Consider the following 15,991-nt stretch of genomic DNA (forward strand, 5'->3'; position numbering starts at 1 on the left):
AAGAAGCGACCACAGTGAGAAGCTGTACACTGCAACCAAGAGTAGCCTCCACTTGCCACAACTAGAAAAAGCCCAAGTGCAGCAACGACCTACCACAGCCAAAAAATTAAAAAAATAAATATTTTTTAAAATCCAACTAAGAATAGAACTACCATATGACCCAACAATCCCACTCCTGGGCATATACCTAGTGAAAACTATAATTCAAAAAGACACATGCACCCCAATGTTCATTGTAGCACTGTTTACAAAAGCCAGGATAAGGAAGCAACCTATGTGTCCATCAACAGAGGAATGGATAAAGAAGATGTGGTACAAATATAAATGGAATATAACTCAGCCATAAAAAGAAATGAAATTGGGTCATTTGTAGAGACATGGATGGACCTAGGGACTGTCATACTGAGTAAGTCAGAGGAGAAAAACAAGTATCATATGTTAATGCATATATGTGGAATCTAGAAAAATGGTACAGATGATCTTATCTGCAAAGCAGAAACAGAGACACAGATGCAGAGAACAAATGTATGGACACCAAGTGGGATGGGATGAATTGGGAAATGGGTTGACATACATACACTGCTGATACTATGTATAAAATAGATGACAGATAAGAACCTACTGTACAGCTTGAAGAGCCCTACTCAGTGCTCTGTGGTGACTTAACTGGGAAGGAAATCCAAAAAAGAGGGGACATATGTATATGTATAGCTGATTCTCTTTTTTGTACAATAGAAACTAACACAATATTGTAAAGCAAGTACACTCTAAAAAATTAATTTTAAAAAATCATGCAAAAAATACATACAGGCCACAGAGACTAAGTAGTCTGCTTCATGAAATATGGGCTGGCAGGAGGAGCCTTTGGTTTTCTAATGGGGAAGTGGAGGATGCCAGTAATAACTTCCCGTGTTTCCATGAACATGTATTATTGGTGCTTGCATTCACAGAGTTGAATCCATAAATTTCTAGAAAATTATACTCATTTTCTTCATCTCAGAAATCAAAAGTTTCCAAGTAGGAAAGCAAATTGACTTTCCTGTAATTTTCTTAGTTCATTTCAGTTCAGGAGCCTTTCACTATCTGAAGTTTTCTAAGTGTAGCTCAGAGGCAAATGAATCTTTCACTTTAAATAGCATGAAACATCTGGGAGTTACTTCTTGTCTGTTAAATTAACAGTTCATGGAATTCCATGACCTGTAGAGTTTGTCCTAAATTCACAGTAGGATGAAGTCCTTTTCCCTGATGGAAAACGTTCAGTGGTGTGCTGAGATAGGTTTTGCTCAAGACTGCATTTTGCACATGGATTTAATTGGGTGGTTCTCATTCTATTTTACTTTAAGATGATGTCTCTATGGGATGAAGTGAATTTTTTTTAAACAGAGGTATGATGCAGGAGGAATTAGTTATTAGCTAATATCAGAGACTGTTGATCCAGTCATTAGACTGCCAGGCTGAAGTGACCTGAGATTGGGAGACTTTTCAAGAGCACTCTTCTGATGGTAAAAACTGAACACTGTTCCATATGAGTTCTTCCCTTATATTACAAGTTCACCTTTTGGAATTCAAAACATTTGGTCAACATGAAATTCTCTCTCAAAACCTTTCTATAATATATATTCTTTTAAACATTTTGTGTGGAAAGTTTATTTCACTAAAACCTGGCAAGCCCAAGCATGCAACTCCAACATACAAGACTATTCCCTTTTGTTCTAAACATAGCACTGTCCTCTGGATGGGGTCCAGCTTTCACAGAAAAGACCTGATTGATCCCCTCTCTCATTATAAACCTTTAATGATATGGACGACCCAAACACAATGCAAAATAAGAACGGACTGAATCTTAATTGCATTTGAAAACAGGCTGAATTCATATTAGTTTTCTGACCACTTTTAACCCACACTAAGTTTACTGTCAATAAAAGCCTCTCTGATTTAAAAAAATTATTATTATATCTGCTGCTGTTAAGTCATATCTTTCCATATTTGTGCAACTGCTTCTTACATTTATCCTTAGTTAATTTCTTATTAGTGTATTTTGGTTCATCTTAGTACACATCAGTATTTTTTACTTTTGTTTTTGTCAACAGTGTCATCTGAAAATTTGGGGTATGTAACTTTATCCAAGTCATTAACAATAAACAATGAAGCAAATAAATATTAACTGGCTAGCACCAAGGACAGAGTCAATACATAGTTAAAGCAGTTAGATAGATTCTGTTACCATGTGTATATTTACATAGACCCAACTTCAGTATTAATGTACACTTTTCTAACAAAAGACTAATTCACATACCAGAAGGCTAATGGATTGATTTGTAACAGAAGATTTAACTGCTGTGACTAATGTTATCATCATGTCCATAGTTGAAATTCTTATTATTATCATCAAGATATCTGGGACTCCAACTCAATAATCAGAAAAGAATGTTTTGCAAATGATCTTGCAAAGCAAAATCAAGTTTAATATACCTAAGAATTATTTCATCTTTTTGTATTCACTCATACAGATTAACAAGAAATCCGATTTACCAATTGGTTGTGATTCAAACGTCAATTTGAGATTGTTTTAGTTAGAATTTGTAACATATTTCCCCTAGTAATAATATTACCATGGTGGTTAAATTCCCGGTTATTTCAGCAAAAGCCTGTTTGAACTGTAATGTGGATGAAACAATGTACTTTTAGCCAAAACAGGAAATGATACCTGTCTTAAAAGTAAAAATTAAATCAAACACACACAGCGAATGAAAACACTTAATAAAATATTCACAAAAATTCTCCTACCTTCAGTTTCTCTTGTGGTAAGCTGGCCCCCGTCTGCTTTCAGCACTTTCCCTCCATCCTCATGGCACAATGGGCATACCTGTAAAGTGGAATTTATTATGCTGCACTTTAATTATCAACTTATTTTTGCTCTCTTCTTTACTAGAAGAATCTTTTGTAAACTCTGACTTGCTAATGGAGGTTTTGAGATGTTTTTAAAGAAATTTTTGGAGGATTTCATTATCAGCATGATGCACGCCAAAAGGCCAACAGAAGGCCAGTTCAATGATCCACTATTGGTAAGAACATTTATAGGAAAAGAGGATGGTTGTCTAACCTTTTCTGAACTACAGAAAATAATGTTTCATAACAATCGCTGAGTGAGAGTCAGCTGACTGGTTTCTCAGAACAAGTCTTAAACCCTTTTAGTCCCAAATTGCTTATGCATTTTTATCAGTTCAGTTCAGCTCAGTCGCTCAGTCATGTCCGACTCTTTGTGACCCCATGAATCGCAGCACGCCAGGCCTCCCTGTCCATCACCAACTCCCGGAGTTCACCCAGACTCACGTCCATCGAGTCAGTGATGCATTTTTATCAGGAGTGCTAATTTCTTCCCAGAGGAAGTGTTGGAATAATAAAACAAAATGGGGTTCTGTTCCATACTAAGTTTGGACTTTTTTTTTTTTTTACAGACATAATGTGGTCTTGTATATATAAACAACTCTGGTTTTTAAAAAAATATGTGGTTTGGTTCAGTCTTACTAATGAACCCAAATTTAGCTCTCCACATGTAGAGGTCACAGGTATGTATTTATGAGAATATTATATATAGAGAGACTGTGTGTGTGTCTGCAGATGCTTCACACTCTCTATGGAATCAAGGTCAGGAAGACTGTGCCCTCAAGCACTGTGATGATTTATGACAAAGCAGGTGTTACAGAGCATGTTGAAACAAAATAGAAAGAATCCAAGTGTTAACAACATTACATTTCAAGCCAGTAAGGACTAGTTCAAAAAATGAAAACCTGCAAGATATTAAAACTGCGGGGAAATCAATTTTGCCTTAGGAAAACAAGACCACATCAGTGTATCCTGAACGACAGATGAAGATGATTAGTAAGAAGAGTTATCCAATATGCATGCATGCTCAGTCACTCAGTCATGTCCAACTTTTTTGTGACTCCATGGACTGTAGTCTGCCAGGCTTTGCTGTCCATGGAATTCTCCAGGTAAGAATACTGGAGTGGGTTGCCATTTCCTTCTCTGGGGTATCTTCCCGATTCAGGGATCAAACCTGTCACTTGCATTGGCAGGCGGGTTCTTTACCACTGAGGCAACCAGGGAGGCCTAATGCCAGCATTATAAATAGGCTCTATGTTATATTTTAAAATTCTTCACTGGAGTAGAAACATTTCTACTTAAATAGAAAAGTTAAAAGCCGAAGATGTTCTTCCAGGAGTTAATTATTAAGCACCTCTCAGTAGATATTTATGATTCTTGGATGATGGAATCAAATTTTGTCTTTCTAATAACTACTAGAGATTATGAAATCCAGTAGAAATAATTTATTATATTAATTAAGAGATACTGTAGAGACAGGTTTAATAGTAATAGGAATCAGACAGTATTATTAAGGTTGGGGTGGATATATAAAATAATGCTTTTCATGACTAAAATTTATCTTGATTCACTTTCTTAAAATAACTCTTAATGTATTTCATTTCTCTGATACTTTTATTACAATTCTCTATGAATATCATTTAGCCTAGGTAGGGTATTTCATCAACTAAGTGTAAATTGTATTATGTCAAGACAGGAAATAATAAAGTTATGTGTGAGTGTTAACATATCTGAGACTAAAAGAAAAAAAATTAATCTAACCAAGATGCCAATCACAAAAATAAATTACATGAGTTGAAGAAAAATGTGAATGTCAAATAAAAAAGAAAAATAGCATTCTAAATCTAGCAAGGTGAATGGGTAGAGTTGAGTTCCAGATAAAGAAATATTTAAACTCATAACTATTACTAGACTTAATTTCAAGCCGACAAATTTCAATTTAGATTTTTTTCTTACCCTGAGTTGCAGCAATATGTCTCCATTTACTGATGAATCCTGTCAAGCATGACAATGGAAGACGAATTAAACCATCAGGACACTCCTCCTAGGATAGAATGCCATCTATATGAGGGAACAGAAAACAAATTAAGTGTAAAATTAATGTGTATCACCAGCATCCTCAAAACACTGACTCATAATCAGGCTTAAGTAAGCCTTTGTTATATATTCTTCAGCTTTCAATTGTCAGTAAGCATGGGGTCTTCGAACAAAAACAATATCTCCCCAGGAAGGCTATGGTAAGTGATGATAAATTGTCAAAAGACACATTCAAGAAAAGCAAAAAAATTACATAGGGCTATTTTTATTTAATTTTTTCTTTCAATTTTAAATTATAATTTATTTTTAAAACTTTTGTAAAATTTCCCTTTAATTAGTAAGAGGAAATTAATAGGCTTATTTTAGAAAAAAAATAGAGAGAAACTGAAAGCAGAAAAGTAGCCTGAGAAATGTTTACTAAAGAAAAGCACTCTGTTATTCTATACCTCTCCAAACTTTCATTGTGTCTTTAAGCTAACTGTGCCTATACTGAATATACATTCAAAATGTATATTGTATTCTGTATCTGATATGTTTGTGTATATATATATTGTCTTCTGTACTTTTATTCACTTAGTATAATATAAGCATGCTTGCATGTTACAACATCCTGTTGATAAAAATAATTCTTAACGCATTCATGGTATTCTGACTAGTGTATACAATCGCAAGAGATAAAAAACTTTTTAACTTAATGCATACAAATAGCTATCCAAAGATTGTACCAACTTGCACTGTCATATTAGAAGATTGCTTATTTCATTCTTCTTCCTAATATTAGCCTATTTCTGGACTGTTTGCTCCATTTCTCAGATCTCTTTATCAATTCCTAACCAAGTACTCCACAGTTTAAATAACAAAGCTTTAGAGTGTATTTTGCTATTGAACAGCCAAATGTCTCCAAAGATTCCTCCTTTTTCATCAGGTCTATAAAAAGTTTATTAGGCCTTCCCCCATATTCATATTGCAATTACGTTTAAAAGCAATACAAATAATCTTATAATTCTGATTATGTCTTATTCCTTCAAGCCCTTCAATGACTTACCTTTTGTCTACTGTGGTGGTGATCAAGTAGGGGCTGTCCCATCCCCCAGGGAACATCTGGCAAAATCTGGAGGCATTTGGTTGTTGCAGCTGGAGGGGTGGGGTGCTTTCTCCTGTCATCTGGTGCCTAAAGGTCAGGGACACTGCTGAACATTCTTCACTGTACTAGAGAGGATGACCTCCCCCAACAGCAAAGAATTTCCCCCAATTTCCAAAATGTCCACAGTGTGGAGGTTCAGAAACCTTTGTAAATGGGGATAAATTGAAAATTCCTTGCTTGGCACATCAGTCTCTCTTTCATATAAGTTAATAGTCTTCAAACTGAGGTATGTATACTGATGGTCAGATTCCAGATTCTCAACATGATCTTCTGGAGAAGGAGCCAAAGTTCAAAATAATTCTTCAACATTAGAAGGAGGAAGAGGATACGGAGGAAGAGGCATATTTTTCATCCATCTCAAATCTTACTATGTTGCAATGCCCCTAGGCTAAAAAGAGAAAACACACTAGCAAGCCTACTTAAATCAAGACAGGGCATAAATCCACACAGCTACATCCATGTGGCTTCAGCCTTTTTTTTTTTTTTTTTAATGGAATATACTAGTGTATTTAATAAATGCTAAGTTTATCTCAAAAGTTGGCTTAAAGCTCAACATTCAGAAAACGAAGATCATGGCATCCGGTCTCATCACTTCATGGGAAATAGATGGGGAAACAGTGGAAACAGTGTCAGACTTTATTTTTTTGGGCTCCAAAATCACTGCAGATGGTGACTACAGCCATGAAATTAAAAGACGCTTATTCCTTGGAAGGAAAGTTATGACCAACCTAGATAGCATATTGAAAAGCAGAGACATTACTTTGCCAACAAAGGTCCATCTGGTCAAGGCTATGGTTTTTCCTGTGGTCATGTATGGATGTGAGAGTTGGACTGTGAAGAAAGCTGAGCGCCGAAGAATTGATGCTTTTGAACTGTGGTGTTGGAGAAGACTCTTGAGAGTCCCTTGGACTGCAAGGAGATCCAACCAGTCCATTCTGAAGGAGATCAGCCCTGGGATTTCTTTGGAAGGAATGATACTAAAGCTGAAACTCCAGTACTTTGGCCACCTCATGCGAAGAGTTGACTCATTGGAAAAGACTCTGATGCTGGGAGGGATTGGGGGCAAGAGGAGAAGGGGATGACAGAGGATGAGATGGCTGGATGGCATCACTGACTCAATGGACATGAGTCTGAGTGTACTCCTGGAGTTGGTGATGAACAGGGAGGCCTGGCGTGCTGCGATTCATGGGGTCGCAAAGAGTCAGACACGACTGAGTGACTGATCTGATCTGATCTGATCCAAAGCTTATCTCTATGCTTAATTTTTTTCTAGATATTTCACAGGTTTATGATTCCATTTGAACTGAAAAACTGGTTTTGTCAAAAAAATAATCCGTTGGGCATATTTTAATTGGATTACATTGATTTTATGGATTAATTTAGGGAACAATGCTAGTGGAGGTGATGGAATTCCAGTTGAGCTATTTCAGATCCTGAAAGATGATGCTGTGAAAGGGCTGAACTCAATATGCCAGCAAATGTGGAAAATTCAGCAGTGACACAGGACTAGAAAAGGTCAGTTTTCATTCCAATCCCAAAGAAAGGCAATGCCAAAGAATGCTCAGACTACCGCACAATTGCACTCATCTCACATGCTAGTAAAATAATGCTCAAAATTCTCCAAGCCAGCTTCAGCAGTATGTGAACTGTGGCCTTCCAGATGTTTAAGCTGGTTTTAGAAAAGGCAGAGGAACCAGAGATCAAATTGCCAACATCCTATGGATCATGGAAAAAGCAAGAGAGTTCCAGAAAAACATCTATTTCTGCTTCATTGACTATGCCAAAGCCTTTGGCTGTGTGGATCACAATAAACTATGGAAAATTCTGAAAGGGATGGGAATACCAGAGCACCTGACCTGCCTCTTGAGAAACCTATATGCAGGTCAGGAAGCAACAGTTAGAACTGGACATGGAACAACAGACTGGTTCCAAATAGGAAAAGGAGTACGTCAAGGCTGTATATTGTCACCCTGCTTACTTAACTTATATACAGAGTACATCATGAGAAACGCTGGGCTGGAAGAAGCACAAGCCGGAATCAAGATTGCCGGGAGAAATATCAATAACCTCAGATATGTAGATGACACCACCCTTATGGCAGAAAGTGAAGAGGAACTAAAGAGCCTCTTGATGAAAGTGAAAAAAGAGAGTGAAAAAGTTGGCTTAAAGCTCAACATTCAGAAAACGAAGATCATGGCATCTGGTCCCATCACTTCATGGCAAATAGATGGAGAAACAGTGGAAACAGTGGATGACTATTTTTTGGGGCTCCAAAATCACTGCAGATGGTGACTGCAGCCATGAAATTAAAAGACACTTACTCCTTGGAAGGAAAGTTATGACCAACCTAGATAGTATATTATAAAGTAGAGACATTACTTTGTCAACAAAGGTCCGTCTAGTCAAGGCTATGGTTTTTCCAGTAGTCATGTATGGATGTGAGAGTTGGACTATAAAGAAAGCTGAGCACTGAAGAATTGATGCTTTTGAACTGTGGTGTTGGAGAAGACTCTTGAGAGTCCCTTGGACTGCAAGGAGATCCAACCAGTTCATCCTAAAGGAGATCAGTCCTGGGTGTTCATTGGAAGGACTGATGTTGAAGCTGAAACTCCAATACTTTGGCCACCTGATGCGAAGAGCTGACTCACTTGAAAAGGCCCTGATGCTGCGAAAGATTGAGGGCAGGAGGAGAAGGGAATGACAGAGGATGAGATGGTTGGATGGTATCACCGACTCAATGGACATGGGTTTGGGTGGACTCTGGGAGTTGGTGATGGACAGGGAGGTCTGGTGTGCTGCAGTTCATAGGGTCGCAAAAAGTTGGACATGACTGAGTGACTGAACTGAACTGAACTGAAGGGAATGCTGATGGACATGTATTTGTCTTATTTTATATCCCTTAATGGACTTCCCTGGCGGCTAAGACGGTGAAGACTCTGCTCACAATGCAGGAGACCCCAGGTTCGATCCCTGGGTTGGGAAGAACCCCTGGAGAAGGGAGTGGCAACCCACTCCAGTATTCTTGCCTTGAGAATTCCATGGACAGAGGAGCCTGGCGGGCTATTCACGGGGTCGCAGCGTAAGACATGACTGAGTGACTAACAATATCACTATATCCCATAGTAAAGTATTATAGTTTTCTCCCCATTTCTTGTTAAGTTACTTGAATAAGATCTTTTCTACCTTGACACTTTAAAATGACTAATATCTGAACATGCAGTTGGTCTGACATAGACTTCTCGCCCTGTGACTCTTGATTACTCATGCTTGTTTGCCTGGTGGACTGGTTGGGTCTCACTCATCTTTACATTCTCAGCACTGGGTAGGGTGCCTTACACATTGCAGGTGGGCCACAAATGTCTATTGAACGAAGAAATGATAGGGGCATTTATAGGCAGGACATCTGAATTTTAGTACCAAGTATTCCACATAGAGCCCTCTCCTTCCCCCTTTTTTAAAAAATAAGTATTCAGATTATTGTATTATTATTATGGGGAAATAGATGTATAGATTAAAGCAATTCCTGCCATTGTTTGTATTTTCTGCTATAACAACGATAAACTCTGCTTGAGCGGTTACATGCTTGGCATTGTGCTAAGAGTTTTGCCCATATTTACCCAATTCATTTTTTTCCCCCTAAAGCCTACTACTAATCACTTACATAGTAGACTTTAGGACTTCCCTGGCGGTCCAGTGGTTAAGATTCCACGCTTCCACTGCAGGTCGCATGGGTTCGATCTCCTGGTCACTTGCGACCAGATCCCATGTGCCACACAGTGCTGCCAAAAAAATAAATACTCTTAAAGAAACAGACTTTAGAGAAGTTTTAGGTTCACAGTAAATGGAGCGAAAAGTACAAAGAGTTCCCCTGTTCCCTGTCCCCACCCCGACTATGCATGCACACGTACACACACACACACAACTCCACAGTTTGCCTCACAATCACTGTCAGATACCGGGGTAGGACATTTGTTACAACTGATAAACACATCATCATACACACACATACACACCGACATTTTCATTACTAGCTTTTTTATTTTGAAGGACTGTCTAATGTGTCTTGTCTTTCTCATTATAAAATGCAAATAAGCTTTCTTTTCTGAAGGCAAAGAATAAGCTCTACTTCTCTTAGTCCCACAAACTCTAATCCTGCCATGGGCAAGACCTGGTGTAAGGCTTTTCTAGAACTGTCTCAGGAGGCAGGTGGCGGGGTGCTGGTTGTACTTAAACACTGGGTGGATAGCAGGCAACTGGGAATACCAGGCTCCCAAAAGACATTCTTAAAACCAAATAGAAGAGTTGACTCCCATCAGAAAAGAACAATCCAAAGACTGGCCTTTTCTTCCCCTAAAAGAACAAAATGAAAAAAAGAAAAGAAAAAAAATCATTAAATCACTGAGGCAATCAGTGCTTTATTGAGAAAATACTGGTAGTCATGTTCCATTCAGAGGTGATATATTGACCGGAAACTGCATTTCTAGAAATCTGTCCTAAGGAATGAAGTAGAGTTGGGTGCCAAAACATGCAAATAATACAAACATCTGTAGCATGCTTACAATGTGCTATGTAGCTCATGTCATCAGTGAGGTTGGTGATGTAATCCTTTTTTTACGAGGGAAACTGAGGCTCAAAGTAGGAAATTGCCCCAAGTCACCAATCTATGAGGTAAAGTCCAGATCAACTCAAAATCTGATGACCTTGACTTTTGGGTTCAGCATGTGTGTGTGTGTGTATGTGTGTGTGTGGTGTGGTGTGTCTGTCCTTGTGTGTGTTTCAAAGTAGGGTTCAGCCTCTGTGTGTGTGTGTGTGTGGTGTGGTGTGTCTGTCCTTGTGTGTGTTTCAAAGTAGTTTTGTCCTAAGCAACGTCAGGGAAATCACAGTTTTGATGTCAGTTATATTTCCCCAAAACCAGTCCGAATACATTCCATCTACAATCTTCAGAGAGGCCGGCTCTCTCTTTTATGTTATGGTCACCAGCACCCTGGTTGAAAGGCTAACACCATATGGCCTGAGGCAGGACTGTGAGTGCAGAGCCCAACAGATCTCAGGGTCTCTCATGGATGCAGGGATTAACCTCAAATACTTTAATAATGGTACTGGATTCCTGGCTTATCCTATTCCTGGCATCCAAGAGCAGTGTATCTTTTAAATTCTTATCAATCACTTATATGAAACGTCACTCATTACACCACTGTAAGGATTAATGCTGAAGTTGAAGCTCCAATACTTTAGCGACCTGATAAGAACCAACTCACTGGAAAAGACCCTGATATTGGGAAAGACTGAGGACAGGACAAGAAGGGGGCGACAGAGGATAGCATCACTGACTCAATGGACATGAGTTTGAGCAAATTCCGAGAGATACTGAAGGACAGAGAAGCCTGGCGTGCTGCAGTCCATGGGTCACAGAGAGTCAGATACAATTTAGCAACTGAACAACAAAAATGCTAATTAACACATCCTCTGGTATAGATGTCAATAAGAATACTTTACCAAATAATCTACTCTGAAAATGTTGATCCTTTTTAGGACATCTCAAGTGCCATTTAATTGTCCTTGGGAGGTGGTAATAATATACAGAAGTGTACAAAAAAGATCTTAATGACCTGGATAACCATTATGGTGTGATAAGTCACCTAGAGCCAGACATCCTGGAGTGCAAAGACAAATAGGCCTTAGGAAGCATCACTATGAACAAAAATAGTGGAGGTGATGGAATTCCAGCTGAGCTGTTTCAAATTCTAAAAGATGATGCTGTAAAAGTGCTGCACTCAATATGCCAGCAAATGTGGAAAACTCAGCAGTGGCCACAAGACTGGAAAAGGTCAGTTTTCATTCCAATCCCAAAGAAAGGCATTGCCAAAGAATGCTCAAACTACAACACAAGTGCACTCATCTCACATGCTAGCAAGGTAATGCTCAAAATCCTCCAAGCCAGGCTTCAACAGTACATGAACCAAGGATTTCCAGATGTTCAAGATGGATTCAGAAAAAGCAAAGGAACCAGAGATCAAATTGCCAACATCCGTTGAATCATAGAAAGAGCAAGGGAATTCCAGAAAAACATCTACTTCTGCTTCATTTACTATGCTAAAGCCTTTGACCGTGTACATCACAACAAACTGTGGAAAATTCTTCAAGAGATGGGAATACCAGACCATCTTACCTGCCTCTGAGAAACCTGTGTGCAGGTCAAGAAGCAACAATTAGAACCGGATACGGAACAGACTGGTTCAAAATTGGGGGAAAGGAGTACATCAAGGCTGTATATTGTCCCCCTGCTTACTTAACTTCAGAGAGGTGGACACAACTGAGTGACTGAACAAGAACAAAGGATGTGGCTTAGGGATAATTTGCATTATGCTCCCGAGAACAAGCCTATACACAGATGCGTGCACACATACACACACACCACAAAATTCTTATATTGCTGTAGCTTAAAATCAATTATCACACAGGCCATAGAGCAGCCTCAGCAAAAAGACACTACTAGTATTTTCACTCCAGTGTTATTACAATAATTAAAAAAAATTAAAGTTGAGTAAGAATGGCTTGATTCAAAAAGAAATCCTGACACATTCTTGGATTTCTCAGTGGCAACATTTTGATATTTTGGGCTGCAGAATTCTGTTTTGGGGGACTGTCTTGTGCTTTGAAGGATGTTTAGCAGCAGCCCAGCTTCTAACTCACTAGATGCCAGGAGTACTCCATTTCTCCCCGTTGTGCCAATCAAAAAGCACACTGTAAAATGTCCACTGGGGGGCAAAACCACGCTTGGTGGGAATGACTGGTTTACAGGATGGAATACCACTCGCTCAGTTGTGTCTAACTCTTTGTGACCCCACGGAATGTAACCTGCCAGGCTCCTCTGTCCAGGGACTGCTCAGGCAAGACTACTGGAGTGGGGCTGCATTGCCAACTCCAGGGGATTTTTCTGACCGAGGGATCAAACCTGCATCTCCTGCTGACCACCAACCCACTTGGAATGCCATACTATGAAGCTATTAATAATAGCCTGTAAAAAAATTTAATGACCTTGGAAAATGTTCAAAATATTTTTTAGTAAAAAATCAGGATTAAACAAAATAAGTATGGTCCCAATTTATAAAATATAAAACGGATATATGCGCTAAAATATAACTACAGCTAATCTTTTTTCATGTGCTTATTCTGTACCAAAGATTTAAGTTTTCACATGTGCTATCTATTTAATTTCTGAATAACCTTATGAGGTTGGTACCATTATTAACCTCATTTGACAAATAAAGAAACTGAAGCTCAGAGAGGTTAAGAAACTTTGAAAGATAATATCAAAATATTAACATCAATCACGTTTGAATAGTAAAATTTGGGTGCTATTTATTTATCTCTTTATTTTTTCCAAGCTGTCCTCAATAAATATTTACTACCTTTTATCAGAAAACGTAAAGATATTGTAGAATCACAAACCTTTCTTTTAGAGAACAAAATGCATTTACTGAGTGCTTTCTTACTTTTCACATAATACCTATAGTCTTAGTCTTCTTCCTCTGACTTGACTTTTAAAAAAATTTCTTTTTTCATTGAGAAAATGAAATAATTTTTGAAATTAATTATGTCAATTATGTATAATTGACATAAGACATTATATTTGCTTCAGATATACAACATAATGACTTGATATTTGTATATATCAGAAAATGATCACCACAGTAAGTCTAGTTGCAATTTTTTTCCTGTGATGAGAACTTTTGCATATATCTACAATGGACTATTTGCAACAACATGGATGAACCTAGAGGGTATTATGCTTAGTGAAATAAGTCAGACAGAGAAAGACAAATACTCTATGTTACCATTTATATGTGGAATTTAAAAAATAAAACAAATGAATATAACAAAACAGAAACAGATTCACAGATACAGAGGACAAACTAGTGTCATCAATAAGGAGAGGGATAAGATAGGGATGGAGGATCAGGGATGCAAACTACTATGCATAAAATAAACAAGCAGCAAGGGAAGGACTGATGCTGAAGCTGAAACTCCAGTATTTTGGCTGCCTGATGGGAACAGCCGATTCATTGGGAAAGACTCTGAAGTTGGGAAGGATTAAGGAGGGAGGAGAAGGGGACAACAGAGAATGAGATGGTTGGATGGCATCACCGACGCCATGGACACGAGTTTGAGTAGGCTCCGGAGTTGGTGATGGACAGGGAAGCCTGGCGTGCTGCAGTCCATGGGGTGGCAAAGAGTCGGACACGACTGAGGGACTGAACTGAACTGAAACAAGCAGCAAGGACATACTGTACAGCACACGGAAATAAAACCATTATTTTAAAATAACTTTGAGTAGAGTACAATCTATTAAAATGTTGAATCACTGATATGCACCTGAAACTAATATATCAACTGTACTTCAATTAAAAAAAGATCTACACTCTTAGCAACTTTCAAATACGCAATACAGTATTATTACTATAGTCATCGTACTGTACCTTGACTTATTTTTTAATAACATTTTCTTTGTAATTATTTGATCACTTAAACGTGTAATGAAGAATCTTCCCCATTATTCTAGCTCAGATGAATATTTAGTGCTTCAATTTAAAGCCCTGAATCACTGAAATAAAACTTTGATGAAATAAAACTTCTAGAAAAATAAGGTACCCAGATACCGTGAAACATTTTTTTTTCTAACTTAAAATTAACTAGAAAACTCAAAAAGTCCCTGTTGAGATCTTTTGAAATATATCAGCCAATATTCCTCTCCTTGGTGAAGAATGTTAACAGGCAGAACAGATAAAAATAGATTTAGTATGCTTTGAGGATGGTGAGTCCTTGAGCCTATGGAAGCTTAGGTTTTTGATATCCCAAGATCAGGACACAATACTGATGCTTAGGAAAGTAAGACTTTTTGACCACTGAAAGAGACTCCTTTTTTTTTTTTTTTTTTTTGCCACTGCACTCGACTTGTGGAATCTTAGTTCCCACTGCTGCTGCTGCTGCTAAGTTGCTTCAGTCGTGTCTGACTGTGTGTGACCCCATAGACGGCAGCCCACCAGGGTCCCCTGTCCCTGGGATTCTCCAGGCAAGAACACTGGAGTGGGTTGCCATTTCCTTCTCCAATGCGTGAAAGTGAAAAAATAAAGTGAAGTCGCTCAGTTGTGTCCGACTCCTAGCGACCCCATGGACTGCAGCCCACCAGGCCCCTCCATCCATGGGGTTTTCCAGGCAAGAGTACTGGAGTGGGTTGCCATTGCCTAACACTAACCCTTAGTTCCCACAACAGGGATCAAACCCAGGCCCCTGGCAGTCAAAGTGCAGAGTCCTAACCACTGGACCACCAGGGAATTCCCTGGGAGATACTTTTATGTTGCTACTTGCTTGTTTGAGGATTACTCAAAGTGGCAAACAAAATCAAAATCACAATGAGGTAGCACCTCACACTGGTCAGAGTGTCCATCGTTAAAAAGTCTACAAATAACACACGCTAGAGAGGGTCTGGAGAAAAGGGAACCTTCCTGCACTGTTGGTTGGGAATGTACATTGGTGCAGCCTCTGTGGAGAACAGTATGGTGGTGCCTCAAAAAACTAGAGTTGCCATCCAGAAATCCCACTCCTGGCATACGTCAGGGCAAAAGTATAGTTCAAAAAGAGACATGCACCCTATGTTCATGGGCTTCCCTGGTGGCTCAGATCATAAAGAATCCATCTGCAATGCAACAGACCTGGGTTAGATCCCTGGGTTGGGAAGATCCCCTGGAGAAGGGGAAGAATATTGGCTACCCACTCCAGTATTCTGGCCTGGAGAATTCTATGGATAGAGCCTGGCAGGTTACAGTCCATGGGGTCATAAAGAACTGGACACGACTGAGCGACATTCACTATGTTCATGGCAGCACGATAACAATAGCCCAGGAGAAGGCAATGGCACCCCAC

The 15,991-nt window shown here is 38.8% G+C and overlaps 1 long non-coding RNA gene across 1 annotated transcript in view; it reads right to left on the reverse strand.

The window, feature by feature from the left end:
* Nucleotides 1–2,785: 2,785 nt before the first annotated feature.
* LOC147359262 (uncharacterized) overlaps nt 2,786–15,991 on the reverse strand; it is a 28,570-nt gene continuing 15,364 nt past the window's right edge. Inside the window, exons 2-3 of the long non-coding RNA XR_015140649.1 lie at nt 4,843–4,947; nt 2,786–2,866 (exon numbers count right to left, since the gene is read on the reverse strand). This is a non-coding gene — a long non-coding RNA (uncharacterized LOC147359262). The remainder of the gene's footprint in view (nt 2,867–4,842; nt 4,948–15,991) is intronic.

This window comes from Bos grunniens, chromosome 14 (assembly GCF_055505025.1).
Source record: "Bos grunniens cultivar Pamir isolate PY7600 chromosome 14, Bosgru_T2T1.0, whole genome shotgun sequence".
Classification (NCBI taxonomy): domain Eukaryota; kingdom Metazoa; phylum Chordata; class Mammalia; order Artiodactyla; family Bovidae; genus Bos; species Bos grunniens.